This window comes from Prionailurus viverrinus, chromosome E3, assembly GCF_022837055.1.
Source record: "Prionailurus viverrinus isolate Anna chromosome E3, UM_Priviv_1.0, whole genome shotgun sequence".
NCBI lineage: Eukaryota > Metazoa > Chordata > Mammalia > Carnivora > Felidae > Prionailurus > Prionailurus viverrinus.
In genome coordinates this window covers 23,980,001-24,003,317 of record NC_062576.1, presented here as the reverse complement: position 1 = coordinate 24,003,317, position 23,317 = coordinate 23,980,001, and positions in this window count along the sequence as shown.

Below are 23,317 nucleotides of genomic sequence, written 5' to 3'. Positions count from 1 at the left end.
TGGCTCGACTTCAGTGGCCTAATGTTTCTCTTTTGTACCCCGTGGTGGAAGACACTAAGATGGTCCCAGCTTCTCCCTGCCGCCCGGGACTCATGTCACTGCGCAGTCTCCCCTTGAGTGTGGGCAGGACCTGCAACTTAATATCTCAGCAGAGGCATCAGGATGCCGCTCCCACGATCACACTACGTGAGACTATCGAGTCTGTCTTGCCAGCAGACTCGTCTTCCCTTCCTGGCTTGGGTGAAGCGAGTGGCCACACTGGGACCCGAGAGCAACTGTGGCCAGCAGCCAGGAAGAAACTGAGGCCCTCAGTCTGACAGCCCCTAAGGGCCTGCAGCCTGCCAACAGTCACACGCGCTTTTTAGAAGCTGACTCTGCCCCAGATGAGCCTTCTGGTAAAATCAGACCCGGCCGACAGGGCTGATTGCAGCCTCGTGAGACCCTGAAGCAGAAGACCCAGCTAGGCTGTGCCCACGCCCCTGGGCCACGGAAAACCTGCGAGGTAACACATGTGAGTTTTAAGCTGCTAAGTGTGTGGTGGTGTCGTTTGTTAGGTATCGATAGAGAACTAATACGCACCCCCTCTGGATTTGGAGTTTCAACTGCAACATTTCTTCTCAGTTGGATCCTACCTCTGCCTCTTGTCTTTTTCCTCGTGGTGCCGTTGCTAAAGGCTGCTACTGATTCTCCCAAATCTGGGCCGCTTGCCAGAACAGAAATTTTTTTGAGGGGTGGGGGAGGAGTAGAATATAGCCACACTCAGTTCACAGCTCTTTTGTGTCATTCACTAAATGTATTCCATAGTAAAATGTGTGTCCCTTGATGGGAGGGACTCTGTTTTATTCATCTTGACATCAGTGGTACTAACTATAAGGAGTATGTGGTCAGGAAATAGTTGTTTGATGAATGAACATAGCTGAATGGCTGGATTATCCATTGCAGGTACTTTCTCCCTCCCATTTCAACTTGTTAAAGTTTCTTTATTTGAGAGAGAGAGAGGGAGGGAGAGAAAAGAGAGTGCATGAGTGTGGGCGGGGGGAGAGCAAAGAGAGAGAGAGAGAGAGGGAGGGAGAGAATCCCAAGCAAGGTCCACACTGTCAGCGCAGAGTCCGATGTGGGGCTTGAACTCATGAACCATGAGATCATGACATGAGCCCAAACCAAGAGCCAGTCGCCTAACCCGCTGAACCACCTAGGTGCCCCTCTCCCATTTCAATTTTAAATGACTAGATCATCTTCTGTCATTTGAAGGTACTGTAGTTTAGAGAATTAACTTCTTTTTGGCATAATCTTGTTTCCAGATTTTTTTTTTGTTAATACAATCAATGCTTTGAGTAAGCATTCTAATAGCCAAATGTTTGTGCCCATTTGTGATTATTGATGGGTTAAAGCATACGCACAATTACAGTTTTTAATATTTACTGGAAAAGTATTTACACTCCTAAAAATGTAGTATATGGGAATGCTAACTTTTCCTGCACACTTGCCAATACTAAATAGTATTTTTCTGAGTAACTTTTGCCAGTTCAATAGCTGGGAATAATATCTTATTGTTTTTGTTTGCATCTATTTGCTTATGAATGATGTAGAATTTTTAATTAGCTATTTCTATGTATTTGTAAATTTATATTTCATGTACATTAACCATTTTTCTAATGGAACAGTTGATCTTTTATCTTTTGTCAGAGCTCTGTGTAAATGATTCACACTAGTTTTGAAAATTTTGTCTTTTTAAAAATATGTTTTGGAACACATTAAGAAGTTTTTCTTTGGTGAAATTTATCAGTCCTTTATTTTATAGTTTCTGTCTTTGTTACCACACTTAGAAAGTCCTTTTCCACCTTCAACATTACATATTCATTCTCCAACCTCTTTTCTAGCAAAGTAGGTGATCTTCAGAGGACTTACTTGTTAAGTTTGGCAGCTGATCCATGGGCTTTCTCTACATTCATGATATTTTGGTCAAGCATAATTGAATTCTAGTCATGTAGGATAAGATTTGGGCCCCCAGCAGATTCATACTAATAGATTTTTTTTTTTTTTAATTTTCAAGTTAGTTAACATGCAGCGTAATCATGGCGTCAGGAGTAGAACCCAGTGGTTCGTCTTTTACATATGACACCCAGTGCTCTTCCAGAAAAGTGCCCTCCTTAATATCCGTCACCCATTTAACCCATCTCCCCCACCCCACCCCGCACTACCTCCTCCAGAAACCCTCAGTTTGTTCTTTTTATTTAAGAGTCTCTTATGGTTTGTCACCCTCTCTGTTTTTATCTTATTTTTTCTTTCCTTCCCCTATGTTCATCTGTTGAGTTTCTCAAATTCCATATATGAGTGAAATCATATGATATCTGTCTTTCTCTGACTTATTTCTCTTAGCATAATGCCCTCCAGTTCCATCTATCTTGTTGAAAATGGCAAGATTTCATTCTTTTTCATCCCTGAGTAGTATTCCATTATATATATATATATATATATATATATTTATATATATACACACCACTTCTCCTTAATGCATTCATCAGTTGATGGACATTTGGGTTCTTTCCATACTTTGGCTATAGTTGATAGTGCTGTTATAAACATTGGGGTGCATGTGCCCCTTGGAATCAGCATTTTTGTATCCTTTGGATAAATTCCTAGTTCACACTAATAGGATTTTTAACTAAAACCAATTTCTCTACCCAAGACTCCTGAGGCAATCTTCCTCTTCCAGTGGTGGAAGCCACTTTTTACTTTGAGCTAAGCCCTGGGAGTACACAGATTCCTTGGTAGACAGACGCAGCCATGACTATTAGGGGACAGAACGGGGTCAGTGGCGTCATTGGACAATAGGTGATAGACTGGACAATCAATGTTGAGGGGCCTATAGGACATGGGAGTGTCCTCATCAGTGATCAGAACATAAAATGGTATCAGGCACTGATTGAGTACTGACTCCATGCCATGAGTACTGAGGCAGAGTCTTAACCATCATTGTCCTTCAATCCTCTTAATAACTCCACAGTAGATGGGTGGATATCATCGCCCACATTCGGAAGATGAAGGGACTGAGATTCAGGATCTCGAGTCAGGTTTGTCTGACCTGAAGCTCCTTGCACCACCCAAGACTGCCAAATTGCGTTTCTCCACAAGAACCTAGTAATATTCAAGGATGCAGGCTGGTGGTAGCATCTGGAGCAAAATGGCTAAGCTGCGGGACTCGGTTTCCAGTGGGACTGGCTATAAAGGTGGACACAGAAAAAGGAGGAATTTGTGTGAGCCTTATGAACTCAGCCCATGGCAGAGGTATACCTTCTGCTGCTCTGGCCCACTGAGGTTCTTGCCAGAACTTTCTAACACTTGGCATTTTCTTACCCAGGTATAGGATCAGCCTGTGTTGACCTGCATTCTTTGAGGCAAGCTTCCTTTCACCTTCCCCCTCTTATGTCTGTAGGATTTTATGTAATTTGTCTCATCCCTTGGGGATGACCTAGAAATGTACCCTTAGTGTTGAGCATTAGAAGTGCTGTGGCGTATCTGCCACTTTTCTGGTGCTTATAAGCAAGGATTTCACACCCCAAGATTGTAGAGGGATAAGAAAAGTTCATACGTGGAATTACGGAGAGCAAATGCCTCTGAAACCACATTTCATTCATGTATTCCACCAGTACTTATTGAGCACTTATTATGTGCCAAGAAAAGCATCAAGTGAACACACGCTTATAGGATATCGAGTGAACCAAACTGAGAAGGAACCTGTCCACAAGGAGCTCACATTCTAGCAGAACAGAGAGAAAACAGTACGGAGGAGATGGGGTCAGAGAGGGAACGGCGTGGGAAGAGCAGGCAGGACCTTGTAGGCCATTGGAAGTACTTTGGCTCTTCCTCTGAAGGACATGGAAGTCCATGACGTGGGCTGACGTGGCTTTTATTAGGGTCTGATGGCTGCTGTTGTAGTTAAGCAAGAACAGAGGCAGTGAGGTCAGTGAAGAATCTAGTGGAAAAACCCTAAGGGGACAGTGGCTCCACGCGAGCAGGGCGGTAGGAATAAAAGTGGTGCGTAGTTGGCTTCGGGGTGTTTCCTGGAGGTAGCGCCAGTGGGTTCTGTGGTGAACTGGCTGTGAGATGCAGGAGGAGAACAGTCGAGGTTGCTGTGAACGAGTCACAGGGTGGAGTTGCCTTTAACTTAGGTGAGGAGGGCTGTGGGCAGGTTTTGAGAAGGAAGATGAGGGACTTGGTGTCCGACATTGGAAGGTTTATTTCTTATGCTTCTCATAACATCCTTGGAGTCGTCATGGAATGTGGCTTGAGGAGATGGGAGCTGAGAGAACCCAAGAGGGAGGTGGGGAAACGTGCAAAGGAGAGAGGGGGGCTGCCCATCTAACCGTTCCCTGAAAGTGCGGCACAAATAAATTGTGAGGAAGCCCACAGCACTGCTTCATAATGCTGGTGGGCTTCAAAGGCAATAGGGTTTCCTGAGAGTCTTAAAGCCACACTGACCTCTGTCCTTGCTACTTACTAGCAAGAAATCTGTGCGGTTTCTAGCATGTGGCAGGGGTGTCAGTGAGGGAGCAAGAGAGGACCAAGTGTGATTTGGGGCAAATGATTAAGATGGAGGCTCGGGCACTGGGACCCAGACTGAGATCCAGGGGTGAGAAGGGCGGGACCAGGACTCGGATCCAGGGGTGAGAAGGGCGGGACCAGGACTCGGATCCAGGGGTGAGAAGGGCGGGACCAGGACTCGGATCCAGGGGTGAGAAGGGCGAGACCAGGACTCGGGTCCAGGGATGGGAAGGGCGGGACCAAGACTCAGGTCCAGGGGTGAGAAGGGCGGGACCAGGACTCGGATCCAGGGCTGAGAAGGGCGGGACCAGGACTCGGATCCAGGGATGGGAAGGGCGGGACCAAGACTCAGGTCCAGGGGTGAGAAGGGCGGGACCAGGACTCGGGTCCAGGGGTGAGAAGGGCGGGACCAGGACTCGGATCCAGGGCTGAGAAGGGCGGGACCAGGACTCGGATCCAGGGATGGGAAGGGCGGGACCAAGACTCAGGTCCAGGGGTGAGAAGGGCGAGACCAGGACTCGGGTCCAGGGGTGAGAAGGGCGGGACCAGGACTCGGATCCAGGGCTGAGAAGGGCGGGACCAGGACTCGGATCCAGGGGTGAGAAGGGCGGGACCAGGACTGAGATCCAGGGGTGAGAAGGTGGTCTTGTGCTGTGGGGGGAGACTTCGAGTACTGACTCGTTCTCCGGGGCACACTGGACGATGATGCACACCCACCCCCGTGACACTGGGCCAAAGTGGAAGTGGCCTGTGTCACTTCTGGGCCAAAGCATCTGTCATGATGATTCTGTTGTGGTGACCAATGAGGCCTCAGTTCCAGATGGTGCAGCAAAAAGATGTCAGAGCCTCCACCATCCTGAGACCCTCACTGACTCCGCAGAGAGCAGGCCCCCAGTGACCTTGCTGCACATGCACCCTGAGAAGGAAACAGAACTCACCGCATTAAAGCCACTGCGACTCCAGAGTTAATGTTACCCCCGCAAAACCTAGACTATCTCGACTAAAACACCTCTTAAAGACAGAAGCAAATTACACCTTACTCCATTTCCTCTTTCATCTCTTATCCTTTTAAGAAATATAAAAGCTGTTAACACTCTTCCGACGCTCCTGAAAATATATCAGTATATCAGAACTCCCACTCATCCTTAGAGACTCTGCTCTGCACGAAGCCTTCCCACCCCCAGCCCCAAGCGGAGTTAGACGGTTCCTCCTTCCTGCTCCCACGACACTCTCTTATCATACCTATTAGAGCACTTACCACATCGTGTTGAAACGATTTGTGTATGTCTGCCTCTCCCTCTAGACTGTAAGTGTCAGAAGCCTCCTCTATTTCCTTCTCAAGAATCGAGGGGAAATACACCAAAGAAATGGTAAATACAGATAAAAGGCAGCTACACTGAGTCTCTCCTCCACCTTTATCTGGCAGTGTTTTAGTTAAGGCTCTTTTCAGTGCAAGTAACAGAAACCTAATCTTGCTAGTTTAAGTGAAAGGAGAAATTTGTTGGAAGGATATAGAGGGTTCTCAGAATCCAAGGAGAAAATGCACCAGAAACTCAAGGAACTGTGGGCACCAGGATGGCCCCAGGATGATAAAGCCGGTGACAGGAGTTTATCAGCCATTCCTCTACACCTCTGCCATGGCCCGACACAATTTCCAGCTCCTGGATTCTGGGTCCCTCAGTTAAATGTTTTAGGGGACAGAATCTGATTGGCCCAACTTGGGTTAAGTGTCTGCCCTCGGCCCAATTGCCAATGGCCAGGAAAAATGTCATGCAGAACAGACACAGAGCTGTGGCTTTGAGCAATCCATATGGGTGGTTCTCAGCAATAAAGGGCTGGCAAATCATCTAACAGGAGCTCGTGTCAGATGCTATCTTTTCTAACCTTCCGGAAAGCCATCTGCTTGCCTCACAGACCTCTCTTGACACTTCCTGATAAATTCCCGTACCTGGGCACGCAATCTCCATCTAGATACCGGGTGTGCCCGGAAGTCTGAGTGATCTTATCTGCCTTTAGCTGGCTGCTGTGTCGCCCCCAGTTGCTTTTGTCCTTAATGGTTCTCAGCATCCAGGACACCAGGCTCCACTCACGTACTGTATCGGCCTCAGCCAAGCTTGACTCTTGGCTGAGAATGGACAACGGTCCCCAGAAACAGGCCCATAGCAAGTGTGGAATTAAATGAAAACATCACTAAAAGCTAGATTGGGTCTCTTACCAGAAGTGAACTGGAGCCCTGCAGGTAAGAGGGGGTATGGCATCAATTCTGGAAACAGATCACCCCCAAGTCCTGCCCATCCATTCCCATTTAATCATTCCACAAGCACCTCTGGGTGCCTATGATGTCAAACATTTCTCTAGGTCTGGGATATTAAAATGAAAAAACCTTGTCTTGCCATTAACTCACGTCTAGTGTATGTTTTGGGGGAGGATGCAGACGTCTAAACAGATAGCTGAAATTCTGGGCAATAAAACACGCAGTCAAGAGTGTGCATTGTGGAGGGGCCTCTGTGTGAACTCTGCTTCACCACTTCTTAGTTGCATGACCTTGGACAAGTCATTTTACCTTTCTGGATCTTAGTTGCCTTATGACAAAAGTTGGTACTATTGTTCTGATTAGTACAGTATCTAATTTATATATTAGATATAATATATAAAGTTTCTTAGTATATGATAGATTGCCAATAAATAGTAACTATTGATATCATTACAAAACCCAGGGTTTTTTTTGTTTTGTTTTGTTTTTATTTATTTTATGCTTTTTGCATAATTTCTGGGGTCATATCAGGCATTCGTGTATGTATCTATAAAATAACTTTTAATTTAAAGAAAGGCAGTACAATGGAGAAAACTTTCATCCTTGGTGTTAGAAATATCTGTGCTCTCAGCCTTACTGTGAATTTGGACTCTGTCTCAGGTGGGGTCCCTAGAGGCAGAAGCTGAGAAGGACCTTCTTTGGCAAATGGTGAGACTCTTCTCAGGAAAAACTTGTTAAAAAAAAAAAAAAGCAACAGAGGCAGGATGAAGCAGGATAAGAAGCTAGACAGCGATATGGTGGATTTTGGTGCCTCCCTTCAGGCCTGGAAAGAGCTCTGGAGAGTGAGTTCTCCACAGAGTCAGTACTGTCTTGTAGCAAAGGGCTGGCTTTTGTCCCCCCCACCCACGTCAGTCAGCTGTTGGCTGCAAGTGGCTCCTGGAGAGGAGCACTGTCATCTTGGAAGTGCAGGCAGGGGGGCTCCAGCTGACCTCAGAAAAATGCAAATATGAGGCCTCAGCAGTCACCACCAGGAGCCGGGTACCTAGAGGGGACCTGGTGGCTCTGGGCTCGTGAGGACTCTCACTCTCCTTCAAAATGGTGCCCTTGAAACTCACAGCACACGAGGGAACTGAGCCTCAGTAACTCATCCCAGATAACCTAGCTCTAAGCAGAAAGTGAATCCTAACGACGACTATGTGTTCGTAAGAATAACTGCCAGTTATTAATTAAATTGCCATGTGCAGGTAGTGAAATAAATGCTTTACATCCACTATCTCATTTATTGCTCACAACGAATCTACGGGGTAAGTAATCTTACTATCCCCCAGTGAAAATGAGGAAGTACATGTCAGAAGGTGTTAGGAAACTAGCCCCAAATCACATGACTAGCAGTGGTGTGACCAGAATTTGAAATCAGGTATGTCAGACTCCCCAACCAAAAAAATTGTAACTACAACCCTAGGGGAATATTTAGAAGTATTAATTTTTTTTCTCTTCCCACACATTTCCCTTCTTCTCTATATTCCTATTTCCTTCCCTGTATTGAAGGAGGAGGCAGCCTCTGAGACCCTTTCCTCATGGGGCATCTCTAGTGGAGTGGAAATCAGAAAAGAAGGTTTCCTTTTGGCCTTTTCCTCCTAAAGCTTACAGCTTCAGGGAAAAAGGATCCAAAACACTGACAGAGTGTGCTGGCTTGAAGAAATGGCAAGATTTATTCTACTAGAATTAGGATCTGCTAGACTGGAGGAGGAGGGAGAGAATGAGCAGAGTGGGATGGGGGCAGAGAAGGGGAGAGAGATGGAGGGAAGGAAAGAGAACGGGACCGCACGCTTTGAGTCCCTGGGCAGGAGAGAATGAGCCTCACCCTCCAGCAGTGCCGGGGGGACAGATCACAAACCTCGGAGAAGAAGAGCTTTGTGACGCTTCCAGGTAGGTGGGACCACAGGAAGCCTCACAGAAGACTCTTTGCTAGCATTACAAAGAAAGGGACTGGATGAAAAGAAGCCATGCAGAAAGGGACAATGGATGCATCATTGGCAACCTGTGTAGACAGATGACTGAGGACCAAACACAGCCAGTCTTTGGGTGCAAAACACATGGATGTGAGTGACCCAAGGAAGGACCAAAGTTGATCTTATCCACAGATCAGAGGGATAGACAGCAGACAGTGGGATAATCAAGTTGAGCTGGAAGAAAAGGGCGTATTTATTGCATATCTGAATTTGAAGTTTGAAATGTATACCTGTGACCAGCAGAGAGAGAATTGGCTTGGGGATTGTGAAGACAGTGGCCTGTGCTATGGTGAGTCAGCATCACTGATCACTGAAAGCTAAACCCTTACCTATCAATTTGGGCTGCTCTATCCACTGTCCCTACCAGGAGGGTGGGAGGTATTGAGAATTGAGGTCTAAGTAAACTAAAGCTGGAGCCCTGGTAGGGTTATAGCTTTAGTGAAAGGGATTTAGAAAAACTGTGCCCATCAACCCAGGGAAGCAACTTGGGCTCTGGGTTGGTAACAAAACCAACTTGCTCATGAGAAACTAAGATGCTAAGTCTGTACTTCATGGTGATGTTGAAAATCAAGTTTACACTACTAGTAAGTATCAGATTTCTAAAGTTATGAGTTCACATTCAAAATTTGTTCTAGACTAGTGAAACCCCCAGGGTTCCCTGCATACACAAAAACAAAAGTACTCTGTGTACTATTACCATAACCCTAGGTTCCATAGGACTCCCATTGTATAAACAGTCCCCATGGGATTTAGCTATCATTAAAAAAAAAAAACAAAAACAAAAGCTACAAGCCACAGGAAGAAATGGTCAACCATGAGGAAGAGTCAGCAGCCACCACAAGCAGTAAAATTAGTGACCTCAGGAACTTTAGACAACAGAACAGCAATCTGAAAGACACTGTGGGTCTGTTTAAGACTTTTAAAGAGATAAAAAATAGAAATCATCCCAACAGCACAAAATAACACAAAAATGATAACCAGCAGCTTTGAAAAGAGAAGCAAATAGAATGTCAATTAAAAATGTGGGCACAGAAAATAAAACCTCAATAAATGTGTTAGCAGATTAAACTGCTGGAAAAGAGAATACTGAAGTAAAAGAGCTGAGGACATCATCCAGAATAAAGCCCACAGAAGAAGAGATGGACAAGAAGGATAAAAGACAAGGAGAATAGATGTGAGCAGAGTTCTGGTAGCAAAGAATACAGGGAATGGGAACTAGGCAATATTCAATAACAATTTTCAGAATGCACACTGAGTTCTGCACAGGGTATGGACACATAGGGATCCATGAAGTTGAAACTGAAGAGTAACAAAGACAGAATATTAAGGGCATTGAAATTATCTGCAAAGGAAACACAAACCAATGGCCACAAGAGAAGCCCAGAACAATGGAAGAGTCCCTTCAAACTCCTGCAAAATAAAACTATCAATCTAGAATTCTATACTTAGTTTAAACATTGGCCTTAAAGGTCATAAAAAGCCATCTCTAGGCAGGAAAGGTGGAGGGAGGTTAATGCTCCAGGGATGTATTCTGGTAAAAGGATATTTGGCCACAGAATGAAGGGGTAGGCAGCCAGAGGCATTATTTAGCAAACAGCACTGCCTCCATCTACCCCTAATTAAGCAAGCATTTCTCTTAAAAAATAGTAACTAATATTGGGGGAGGTGGAAACAAAATGACCAGTTAACAAAGATGAATGCAATGAAAGAAAGCAATGAGAGCTAATTCTCCCAAGGTCTGCATGTGTTCTGGAGCAGAGCAGAAATAGCAGTCACCTACAGGGATGAAAGTATGCAGATTTAAAACTTAAGAGAAACTACTAGAAGAATAGAAATAGAACACATAACTTCCAAAACAGTAGAGAGGAAAGAATACCTAACCCCTTCAACACAAAACTAGGAAATATGTACTATATAATACCAAACAAATTCACAAAATAAAATGGGCCAAGTAAATCCACATGTGCAATCACAATAGATGTAGGTGGACAGTTGTCATCGGGTAACACATGGGGATTCTTGCACCGGACACAAAAGTATCTATATGCTATTTATTAGAGACGCCTTAAAAATAATTTTAAGTACAAAAAGTAATTTTGTAGGTAATGGGATTGAAAAAGATAATCCTAGGTGAAAGGGGACCAAAAGAAGGCTGGTGTATCAATTAGTAGCATCAGATAAAACATTATTAAAGATAACAAAGCATAATTAGGGATAAAAATAACCACTATGTAATTATTAAAGGGAAAACTCACCAGTAAAATACAAACACTGGAAGCTATGTTCAGCTAACAACACAGCTTCAAAATAAAGCAAGTATGACAGAATGACAAGAAGAATTTGATAAATCTACAGTCATGGAAGGGGATTTTAATCAACATTTTGTAGACACCGATGTGCAAAGGAAATGAAAAATAAGGATATTGAAGTTTTGAACATCACAATTAATAAACTTGGTCTCACAAACGTGTTTAGGATATAGAACCTCAAAATTAAAATATATTCTTGTTAAGCACTTTTAGAATATTTATTAAAAATCTCCAAGTAAATGCCAAAGATTCAATTCCTGCAGACCACTTCCTTGCTGGTGCCAGAAAATTGCAACAGAAGGGCAGGGGCGCCTAGGTGGCTCAGTCAAAGTTAAGCATTGGACTTTGGCTCAGGTCATGATCTCACAGTTCTCAAGTTTGAGCCCTGCATCGGGCTCTGTGCTGATAGCTCAGAGCCTAGAGTCTGCTTCGGATTCTGTGTCTCCCTCTCTCTTTGCCCTCTCCCCTGCCCACACTCTGTCTCTGTCTCTGTCTCTCAAAAATAAATGTTATAAAAAATTTTTTTTATTAAAACAAAAGAAACAGAAGGGCAGAAAAGCAGTCAAAGCTTCTCATTCCTTTGGGAAATGATTACACTTCTTTTTATTTAATTTTTATTTATTAAAAAATTTTTTTTAATGTTTATTATTTGAGAGAGAGAGAGAGACAGAGAGAGAGAGCAAGCAGGGGAGGGGGAGAGAGAGAGGGAACACAGAACAAGAAGCAGGCTCCAGGCTCTGAACTGCCAGCACAGAGCCTCATGCGGGGCTCAAACCCACATGCCACGAGATCACGACTTGAGCTGAAGTCAGCTGCTTAACCCACTGAGCCACCCAGGTGTCTCTATTTAATTTTTATTTTTAAAAGATCTTAAGTAACCTCTACACCCAATGTGGGGCTCGAACCTACGACCCTGAGGTTAAGAGCCACATGCTCCACTGACTGAGCCAGCCAGGCACCCCTCCTTTGGGAAGTGCTTACACTCCTAAGCAATTCACATGTCAAAGGAGAAATCTGATGGAAATTAGAAGAATTTTAAGCATAAGCAATAATGAGAAACACTTCCTATTAAAACATGTGGATGCTGATTCTAAAAATCATACAGAAGAGCAAAGTGTCCAGTTCAGTGGAAATGGGGGAAATGCAATTTGAAGCAAAATGAGATTCTGGTACACCTATCAGTATGGCAAAAATTTTTGGAAAAGTCCGACAAGGACCAGCATCTGCGTGGGTACGAGGTGGCGGGAACCTCCAGCATGGCTTCTGGCAGGTCTGGGGAAACTTGTCAGCAGCTAGACAAATTAGTACCTGCAGCCCCCAGACTCAGATGTCTCTGGGCACATGCCCTGGCCTGGCTGCCACCCATTAGGGGGTCATGGCATCAAAGGGTTTCTAACAGCTTCAAAGCAAATGCAAAAGAAACAGAAAATATCTAAGTGTGTTACCCATAGTAAGATGAGGTATTGGTTTTGTAAAAACTGTGTCTGTGTTGGTGGCTATGTCAGTGTATGCTTTCTGGAGGTCATGGTTAAAAAAAAAAGAAGAAGAAGAATTGAACAGACTCTGCCATAAAGAAACCCATTTGTCCACAAGGAGGTCGAGATGAGCATTCATTGTAGAGTTGTTGGCAATAGTGATAATGGAAAATAGCCCAGAGTATAGTGAAAAAAAAGAAAAAGTTGTATTTATCTACTTAGTGGAATCCTATCTTGCAATTAAACTAACTTAAATCTATATTTTTCAATGCTGAGAAATCTCAAAATCCTAAGGTTGAAGATAAGGAGAGCACAGTGTTAATTTCTCTGGTATAATTTTTAAAAAATGTTTTTATTTATATTTGAGAGAGAGAGAAAGACAAGTGAGCAGGGGAGGGGCAGAGAGAGAGGGAGACACAGAATCCGAAGCAGGCTCCAGGCTCTGAGCTGTCAGCACAGATCCCAACGCGGGACTTGAACTCGTGAACCATGTGGTCATGACCTGAACCAAGTCATATGCTCAACTGACTTGAGCTACCCAGGTGCCCCTCTCTGATATAAATTTAAAGATACATCTATATGCAGTGGAAGCACTGAAACATTCATGGGAAGGATACACAGGAGCTTCAAGATTTGTTTCCATCTGAGGAAAGAGGCTGGGAGAGCTGGGTGGAGCATGTACCTTTGGGAAGGGGGATGTCTTTTGTTTTACCTGTGATGTTCTGTGTGCAAATAATGCATACATATTTGGGGGCAAATCTGGGAAAATGTGAACAAACTGTACAGTTTGGGCTCTGGGTACATAGATGTCTGTTGTTGTTGTTTTTTAATACTGTATGTTTGAAACAATCCACGAGTAAAAATCTAAAAATTAAAATGACCACACTAAAAATATCTTCAGAGCATGGCTTATCTCGCACGAGCTCTCAAACCACAGGGCCAGCTGAATGGCCAGTGTTCTTGGCTGTTGGAAGGGGACTCTTGCTGGCATTTAGCTTGGGGGCAGGGAGACAGAGTGTAAATTTATATCACACACTCCGACAAAATCAATAGAGGTAATTTCCTGATCCAAACCCGTAGATGTGCACAAAACCACCCAGATCTATGGAGAATGATACGCACAGAGAGGGAGCTCAGGGGGTGATTGGAGACCTGAATTATTCAGGGTCTGTCTCATGTCCCTGTCAGTTTGGGCTTCATTTGGGGTGTGGTGGAAAACGCACGAGTTCAGCTGCCAGCCTGGCCTCAGCTCAGATCCTCTGACAATAACAGACCCGTGATGAATGATAATTGTATTTTCTCCACATCAGTGTATGGAAATCTGTTTATAGACTTGGATTACAGATTCTGGAAGCTTTATATGTTTAATGATTTTTTACCAACCTTAAAAGGCTCTGTACTATTTCAACCATGACTCTGCCTGAATTTTGGGCATTGTAGAATGAACCCTGATTTCGCCCTGTGGAATTAACTTTTGCAATTAAGAAACACTTGACATATCACTTCTCCCACCCCCAAGTTCCTTGTTTTATTCAGAAAAAAAAAAAAAAGGCGGGAAAGGGAAAAAGCAGGTAAAACCTTTGGAAGAGGCTTTAATGAATGGCTGTTTTTCCCTGCTAAGCTTATAGGACACCTGTAATCCAAAACTTCATAACTGAAATCCCTGCTGGGTGGTGAGGCAATCCATAGGGTCTCACGTGTGCCTCTAGGAGACCAAAGCAACTGGCCATGAAGTTCAGTTCTAACAGGATTAGAAAATACGGCAGCAGGCGGATGGCCACAAAATCAAAAGGTGCTGAGTGACATACACATTAGAAAAAGAAAATTGAATTAGCAGTGACATTTTTTGGCCTGAGGCCTCTTTTTTTTTTTTTGGCTGTGGAAATAAAGACAAACTTTGATCTATTCTGCTTAGAACCTGACAAAGACATCAAGGCCAGAATATTACCTCTAATCTTATTTGCTGTTTCCAGACTATATCCCTTTGGCTCCTCTGCTCCTTGAGGATGGGGCTGTGTGTATCTCCGAATGGACTTTTTTTTTGAAAGTTTATTTATTTTTAGTAATCTTTACACCCAAAGTGGGTCTCAAACCCATGACCCTGAGATCAAGAGTCACATGCTCTTCCCACTGAGCCAGACAGGTGCCCCACAATTGGACATTTTCATGTTTCGGTCACAACAACCCTATAAGGGAAGTTGAGCCAGATACTTAAAAGGTGTCCCGTGATTGTTGGGGGCAACCATTGGTCTGGCCAAGGATCTTCATTCATGAGATTTATGTGTTCTTCTTCAGCATTGGAAAAAGCATAGCTAGCAGAAGTAAAATATAAAAGAGGGCAGGGAAACAGCTGTACAGCAGGTTTAGAATTATGAAAGACATAATAAGCAAAAACTTCCTGTTCTTAAGTGAAAAAATTCATTAGTTTTTCAGGAAAAAAAAGTAACATTAATGGAAGAAGACATGCCACTAGAGACAATCTAAAAATGTCTCTTATGTTTTGAAGGTAAAGAAATTAGGCTGCAAGCATCCAACCAGGAAAATAATTATCTTCAAAAACAAACACAAACACAAAAGGAAAAACAAAATATATTTTAAATTTTAGAATTTAAATCCAAGTTGGTTAACATGTAGTGTAATCACAGTTTCAGGAATAGAATTTAGTGGTTCATCACTTACATATAAGACCCAGGCCTCATCCCAACAAGTGTCTTCCTTAATGCCCATCCCCCATTTAGCCCATCCCATCAGCCAACACCCCACCAGCAACCCTCAGTTTGTTCTCTGTATTTAAGAGTCTCTAATGGTTTGTCTCCCTCTCTGTTTTTATATTATTATTAAAAAAATTTTTTTAATGTTTATTTATTTTTGAGAGAGAGAGAGACAGAGTGCAAGCAGGAAAGGGGCAGAGAGAGAGGGAGACACAGAATCTGAAGCAGGGTCCAGGCTCTGAGATGTCAGCACAGAGCCCGATGCGGGGCTCAAACTCATGGAGCGTGAGATCATAACCTGAGCTGAAGTCGAACACTTAACTGACTGAGCCACCCAGGCGCCCCTGTTTTCAGAGTATTTTTGCTTCCCTTCCTTATGTTCATCTGTGTTGTATCTTAAATTCCACATATGAGTGAAATCATATGATATTTTTCTATCTCTAACTGACTTATTTTGCTTAGCATAATACACCCTAGTCCCATCCATGTTGTTGCAAATGGCAAGATTTCATTCTTTTTCATCACCGAGTAGTATTCCATTGTATATATATACCACATCTTCTTTATCCATTCATCCATTGATGGATATTTGGGCTCTTTCCATTCTTTGGTTATTGTTGATAGTGCTGCTATAAATATTGGGCTGCATGTGCCCCTTCGAAACACCATTCCTGTATCCTTTGGGTAAATACCTAGTAGTGCAATTGCTGGGTCGTAGGGTAGTTCTATTTTTTATTTTTTTGAGGAACATCCATACTGTTTTCCAGAGTGGCTGCATTCCCACCAACAGTGCAAAAGGGTTCCCCTTTCTTGCATCCTCGCCAACATCTGTTGTTGCCTGAATTGGTAATTTTAACCATTCTGACAGGTGTGAGGTGGTATCTTATTGTGATTTTGATTTGTATTTCCTGATGATGGGTGATGTTCAGCATTTTTTTCACATGTCTGTTAGCCATCTGGATGTTTTATTTAGAAAAGTGTCTCTTCATGTCTTTTGCCCTTTTCCTCAATGGATTATTTGTTTGTTGGGGGTTGTTGAGTTTGATAAGTTCTTTATAGATTTTGGATACTAACCCTTTATCTGATATGTCATTTGTAAATATCCTCTCCCATTCTGTCGGCTGCCTTTTAGTTTTGCTGATTGTTTCCCTCGCTGTGCAGAAGCTTTTTATCTTGATGAAGTCTCAGTAGTTCATTTCTGCTTTGGTTTCCCTTGCCTCCAGAGACGTGTTGAGTAAGAAGTTGCTGCAGCCGAGGTCAAAGAGGTTGTTGCCTGTTTTCTCCTCCAGGATTTTGATGGCTTCCTATCTTATGTTTAGGTCTTTCATCCATTGTGAGTTTATTTTTGTGTGTGGTGTAAGAAAGTGGTCCAGGTTCATTCTTCTGCATGTTGCTGTCCAGTTTTCCCAGCACCATTTGCTGAAGTGCCTGTCTTTTTTCCATTGGATGTTGTCACCTACTTTGTCAAAGATTAGTTGGCCATATGTTTGTGGGTCCATTTCTGGGTTCTCTATTCTGTTCCATTGATCGATGTGTCTGTTTTTGTGCCAGAACCATACTATCTTGATGATTACAGCTTTGTAATATAATTTGAAGTCCAGAATTGTGATGCCTCCAGCTTTGGTTTTCTTTTTCATCATTGCTTTGGCTGTTTGGGGTCTCTTCTGGTACCATACAAATTTTAGAATTGTTTCTTCTAGCTCTGTGAAGAATGCTGTTGTTATTTTGATAGGGATTGCATTGAATATGTAGATTGCTTTGGGTAGTATAGACATTTTAACAATATTTGTTCTTCCAATCCATGAGCATGGAATATTTTTCCATTTTTTTGCCTGCAGTTTCTTTTATAGGCTTTCTATAGTTTTCAGTGTATAGAATTTTCACCTTTTTGGTTAGGTTTATTCCCAGGTATTTTACGGGTTTTGATGCAATTGTAAATGGGATCAATTCCTTGATTTCTCTTTCTGCTGCTTCATTATTGGTGTTAGAAATGCAACCAATTTCTGTACATTGATTTTATATCCTGCAACTTTGCTGAATTCGTGTATCAGTTCTAGCAGGGTTTTTTGTTGTTGTTGTTGTTGTTGTTTTGGTTTCTGGTATTTTGTTTTTTTGAGTCTCTTGGGTTTTCCACATAGAGTATCATGTTGTCTGTGAAGAGTGAAAAGTTTGTCTTTCCCCTTGCCACTTTGGATGCCTTTTATTTCTTTGTGTTGTCTGATCGCTGAGGCTAGGACTTCCAACACTATGTTGAATAACAGTGATGAGAATGAACATCCTTGTCATGTTCCTGACCTTAGGGGGAAAGCTTTCATTTTTTCCCCATTGAAGATGATATTAGCAGTGGGTCTTTCATATATGGCTTTTATGATCTTGAGGTATGATCCTTCTACTCCTCCTTTCTTGAGGGTTTTTATCAAGAAAGGGTGCTGTATTTTGTCAAATGCTTTTTCAGCATCTATTGAGTGGATCATGTGGTTCTTATCCTTTCTTTTATTAATGTGATGTATCACACTGATTGATTTGCAGATGTTAAACCAGTCCTGCATCCCAGAAATAAATCCCAGTTGATCATGGGGAATAATTCTTTTAAATTTTTTTAAATGTTTTATTTATTTTTGAGACAGAGAGAGACAGAGCATGAGCAGGGGAGGGGCAGAGAGAGAGGGAGACACAGAATCCGAAGCAGGCTCTAGGCTCCGAGCTGTCAGCACAGAGTCCAACGTGGGGCTCGAACTCACAAACCATGAGATCATGACCTGAGTCAAAGTCGGACGCTTAACCGACTGAGCCACCCAGGCACCCCGGGAATAATTCTTTTAATCTAATGTTAGATCTGGTTTGCTAGTATCTTATGGGGAATTTTTGCATCTGTGTTCATCAGGGAAATTGGTCTGTAGTTATCCTTTTTAGTGGGGTCTTTGTCTGGTTTTGGAATCAAGGTAATGCAGGCCTCATAGCCTGAGTTTGGAAGTTTTCCTTCCATTTGTATTTTTTTGGAACAGTTTCAAAAGAATAGGTGTTAACTCTTCTTTAAATGTTTGGTAGAATTCCCTTTGAAAGCCATCAGCCCTGGATTCTTGTTTGTTGAGAGATTTTTGATTACTGATTCAATTTCTTTACTGGTTATGGGTCTGTTCAAATTTTCTATTTCTTCCTGTTTCAGTTTTGGTACTTTATATGTTTCTAGGAATTTGCCCATTTCTTCCAGACTGCCCAGTTTGTTGGCATATAATTGCTCATAATATTCTCTTATTGTTTGTATTTCTGCAGTGTTGGTTGTGATCTCTCCTCTTTAATTTGTGATTTTATTTATTTGGGTTCTTTACCTTTTCTTTTTGATTAATCTGGAAAGGAGTTTATCAATTTTGTTAATTTTTTGAAAGAAACAGCTCCTGGTTTCATTGATTGGTTCTACTGTTTTTTTGTTTTTTTTTTTTATTTCATCGTCATTGATTTCTGCTCTAATGTTTACTATTTTCCTTCTGCTGTTTTGGGGCTTTATTTGCTGTTCTTTTTGCAGCTCTTTTAGGTATAAGGTTATGTTGTGTATTTGAGACCTTTATTCTCTCTTTAGGAAGGCCTGGATTGCTATATAGTTCCCTCTTGTGACCGCCTTTGCTGCATCCCAGAGGTTTTGGGCTGTCGTGTTTTCATCTTCATTGGCTTCCATGTACTTTTTAATTTCCTCTTAATTTCTTGGTTAACCCATTCATTCTTTAGTAGGATGTTCTTTAATCTCCAAGTATTCATGATCTTTCCGATTTTTTTCTTCTGGTTGGTTTCGAGTTCATAGCATTGTAGTCTGAAAATATGCAAGGTATGATCTCAATCTTTTTGTACCTGTTGAGGGCTGATTTGTGACCCGGTATGTGATCTATTCTGGAGAATGTTCCATGTGCACTCGAGAAGAATGTGTATTCTGCTGCTTTAGGATGAAATGTTCTGAACAGATCTGTTAAGTCCATCTGGTTCAGTGTGTCATTCAAAACCATTGTTTCCTTGTTGATTTTCTGCTTAGATAATCTTTCCATTGTTTGAAGTGGGGTGTTGAGGTCCCCTACTCTTACGGTATTATTGTCAATGAGTTTCTTTATGTTTGTGATTAATTGATTTATATATTTGGGTATCTCATGTTGGGAGCATAAATGTTTACAATTGTTAGATCTTCTTGGTGGATAGCCCCTTTAATTACAATATAATACCTTTCTTAATCTCTTGTTACAGTCTTTATTTTAAAATCTGGTTTGTTTGATACAAGTAGGGCTACTCCAGCTTTCTTTTGACGACCATTAGCATGATAGATGGTTCTCCATCCCCTTACTTTCAATCTGCAGGTGTCTTTAGGTCTAAAATGAGTCTCTTGTGAGCAGCATATAGATGGGTCTTGTTTTCTTATCCATTCTGATACCCTGTGTCTTTTGATTGGAGCGTTTAGTCCATTGACATTTAGAGTGAGTACTGAAAGACATGAATTTGACGCCATTATGTTGCCTTTTGAGTTGATGTGTCTGGTGATGTTCTGTGGTCCTTTTTAGTCTTTGTTGCTTTTGGTCTTGTTTATTTGGTTTTGTCTTTTCTCCACTCAAAGAGTCCCCCTTAAAGTTTCTTGCAGGGCTGGTTTAGTGGTCATGAACTCCTTTAGTTTTTGTTTGTCTGGGACACTTTTTATCTCTCCTATTTTGAGTGACAGTCTTGCTGGATAAAGAATTATGGCTGCATGTTTTTCTGATTCAGCATGTTGAATATATCCTGCCACTCCTTTCTAACATGCCAAGTTTCTGTGGATAGGTCTGCTGTGAACCTGGTCTGTCTTCCCTTATAGCTAAAGGACTTGGGGCGCCTGGGTGGCTCAGTCGGTTGAGCGGCCGACTTCAGCTCAGGTCATGATCTCGTAGTCCGTGAGTTCAAGCCCCGCATCGGGCTCTGTGCTGACAGCTCGGAGCCTGGAGCCTGTTTCAGATTCTGTGTCTCCCTCTCTCTGACCCTCCCCTATTCATGCTCTGTCTCTCCCTGTCTCAAAAATAAATTAAAAATAAATGTTAAAAAAAATTTAAAGGACTTTTTCCCTTGCTGCTTTCATAATTCTTTCCTTGTCTGTGTATTTTGTGAATTTGACTGTAATATGCCTTGGTGATGGTCGGTCATTTTTTGTTGAGTCTAATGGGTGTTCTCTGTGTTTCTTGGATTTTCATGTCTGTGTCCTTCCCCAGATGAGGAAAGTTTTCTGCTATAATTTTCTCACATAAACCTTCTGCCCCTATTTTCTCTCCATCTTCTGGGAATCCTATGACTTGAATATTATTCCTTTTTAATAAGTCACTGAGTTCTCTAAGTCTTGTATTGTGATCTTTGCCTTTGTGTCCTTTTTTTCTGCTTCATTAGTCTCCATATTTTATCTTCTAAATCGCTGATTCACTACTCTGCTTCATCCATCTTTGCTGTGTGGCATTCCTGAGATTGCATCTCGGTTTTAGCATTTTTAATTTCGTCCTGACTAGATTTTACCTCTCTTATCTGCACAGAAAGGGATTCTATTCTTTTTTTAACCCCAGCTAGTATTCTTATTATCATGGTTCTATATTCTATTTCAGATATCTTGCTTATACTGTGTTGATTAAGCCCCTGGCTGTCATTTCTTCCTGTTCTTTCTTTAGGGGTTAATTCCTTCATTTTGTCATTTTGGAGGAAGAAAAAATTAATAAAATAAAAAATTAATATTAAAAAGTTAAAAACAAAACAAAAAAATCAAGTAAAGGAAGCTATGTCCTAGGTGTATTTTGGTCTGCTTGTTGAAGGAATCTTGATAGAATAGAGAAAAAATGGAAAGAGAAGGGGAAAAAAAGTAAGAAAAAAATTTAAAAATTAAAAAAAATATAAGATAGAATAAAATGAAATAAAATGAAATAGAATAAAAAACTTTTAAGATACAAAATAAAGTAAAAAATATATAAAAACAAAAATAAGTTTTCCTCCTTCTGTACCCAAGAATGAGGAAGAAAAGAAAGGGAAAAAAAGAAAAAGAAAACAATTTAAGCAAAAACAGAAGCAAAGAACATAAATAAGTGAACCAGCAAACAGAATGAAACCCTAATGAAGCTATATCCAGTTTCCCCTAGAACTGAAACTATGAAGCACCCTCTATAGTCCTTACACTAAGTGGGTGGAGTGACTTGTGCTGGTCTTCTAGGGGATGTTCTTGGAGGGGCAGTTGGGTGGGGCTTGGTGTAAGGCTTTGTTCTCCACTATGTGGCGTTTCTTAGCTAGGTGGAAATGGTTTTATCCAGCTCCCTAGTCTCTGACGCAGGAACTTCGTGCACTAACCGACCCACAATCAAGCACCCTTCCTTTGTCTCAGGCCTCTGTCCACTCCCTGCCTCTACCTTGTGTCCAAGCTGTCCACCTGCCAGGCTGCACCTGCCTCTAGAGTTTCATCTCAGATGGGATTGTGTTTCAAAACCCCATACCAGAGACCCCAGTGGGTTGGACCTGGGCCAACTTTCTGGAGGACGGTCTCGCTGAGAATGGCTGGGTGCTAGCTTGCCCCAGAAAACTTTCATGTGATCGTGCAGCAGCAGAGGTTCAGAGATTGTGGCAAATCCCAACACACAGCCAACGTCAGGTTTCACTGCACTCTGGTGTCACTGTCCCAATACCCGCAAACATGGCTGTTCTCCAGGGTCCCCTGGGACCTTTGCCTGTGGGGGAGCCATATGGCCTCTACCAAATGCACTTCAAGCAGGGGAACTACTTCTCCCCATGTGGCACACAGACCCCTCATACCCCACTGCCTGCTCCTGGGGAGTTGCCCTGCTTCCTCACCAGAGAACCATCAGGCATTGAGCTCTGAAATTTCACTCTGCACTCCACTGTTTATAGAATCTTGGTGGTATTGAAACTCTCTCCTTTCTTCCTGTCAATGGTTTTGGGAAACAGATTTCTTGTTCAGTTCCCCTGTTTTCACTCTTTTTTTTTCTCTCTCTCTAGCTACTTTAACAGGAGTGCTTTTCTTGCGCTCCCGATATGCCACACATTCCTTCTTTCTCTCTGTCTTCTCTTTGCAAAAAGAGCTCCCTACCTGCTGCAGCTTTTCTATTCCCCAGCTCATCTCTCTGCACTGCCTTCCTGCTGAGTTCTATGGCTCAAGTTATGCAGATGTTGTGTTAAATCTCAGATCAACTTTCTAGAATGTTCAAAATGGTCTGGTGCTGATCTAGCTGTGTTTCAAGGATGAGACAAGCTCAGGGTCTCCATGGTGCTCCACCCTATTTTAATTTTTTTTATATGTTTATTTACTTTTGAGAGAGAGAGATGGAGAGGCAGAGCACGAGGGGGTGGGGCAGAGAGAGAGGGAGACACATAATCTGAAGTAGGCTCCAGGCTCTGAGCTGTCAGCACAGAGCCTGATGTGGGACTCAGACTCACAAACTGTGAGATCAGTACCTGAGCCAAAATCAGACACTTAACCAACTGAGCCACCCAGGTGCCCCACAAAATATTTTTTAAAAAAGGATGTGGGTGGCTCAGACCTTTCTGCTTCAGCAATAAATGCCATGATAGACCCAATGGTGCCTATATAACTTGGAGGAAAGAAGACTAAGTCACTGTGCATCCAAGTTGGTGTTCAGGTATGAAGACAACAGTTAAGCATGTCAGAGATCCCGGCAGAGGGAACAGTATTGCAAAGATCTCCAAATGAAAAGATGCAGAACTTTGGAACTTGCAGGAGGAGCTGAACTTTTTTTTCCCCTAAGAGTTTTAAGCAAAGAAGTGGTGTGACTTGATGGATGTTTTTTAAAAAAGATCAATCTCTAGCCTGCTGTGTGAAGAACAGATTAGCAGGCCAAGGTGGGGAGGAGACATGAATGAGGAGAGTTTTGCATACCCTGGGCAAGAAATGATGAAGTCCTGGACTGGCACATGACAGTGGGGAAGAGAAGTAGTTGGATTTAGGATCTCTTACAGGAGGATGACAGAAGAGGGCTTCCCGACAGATTGCACTGGGGAAGGG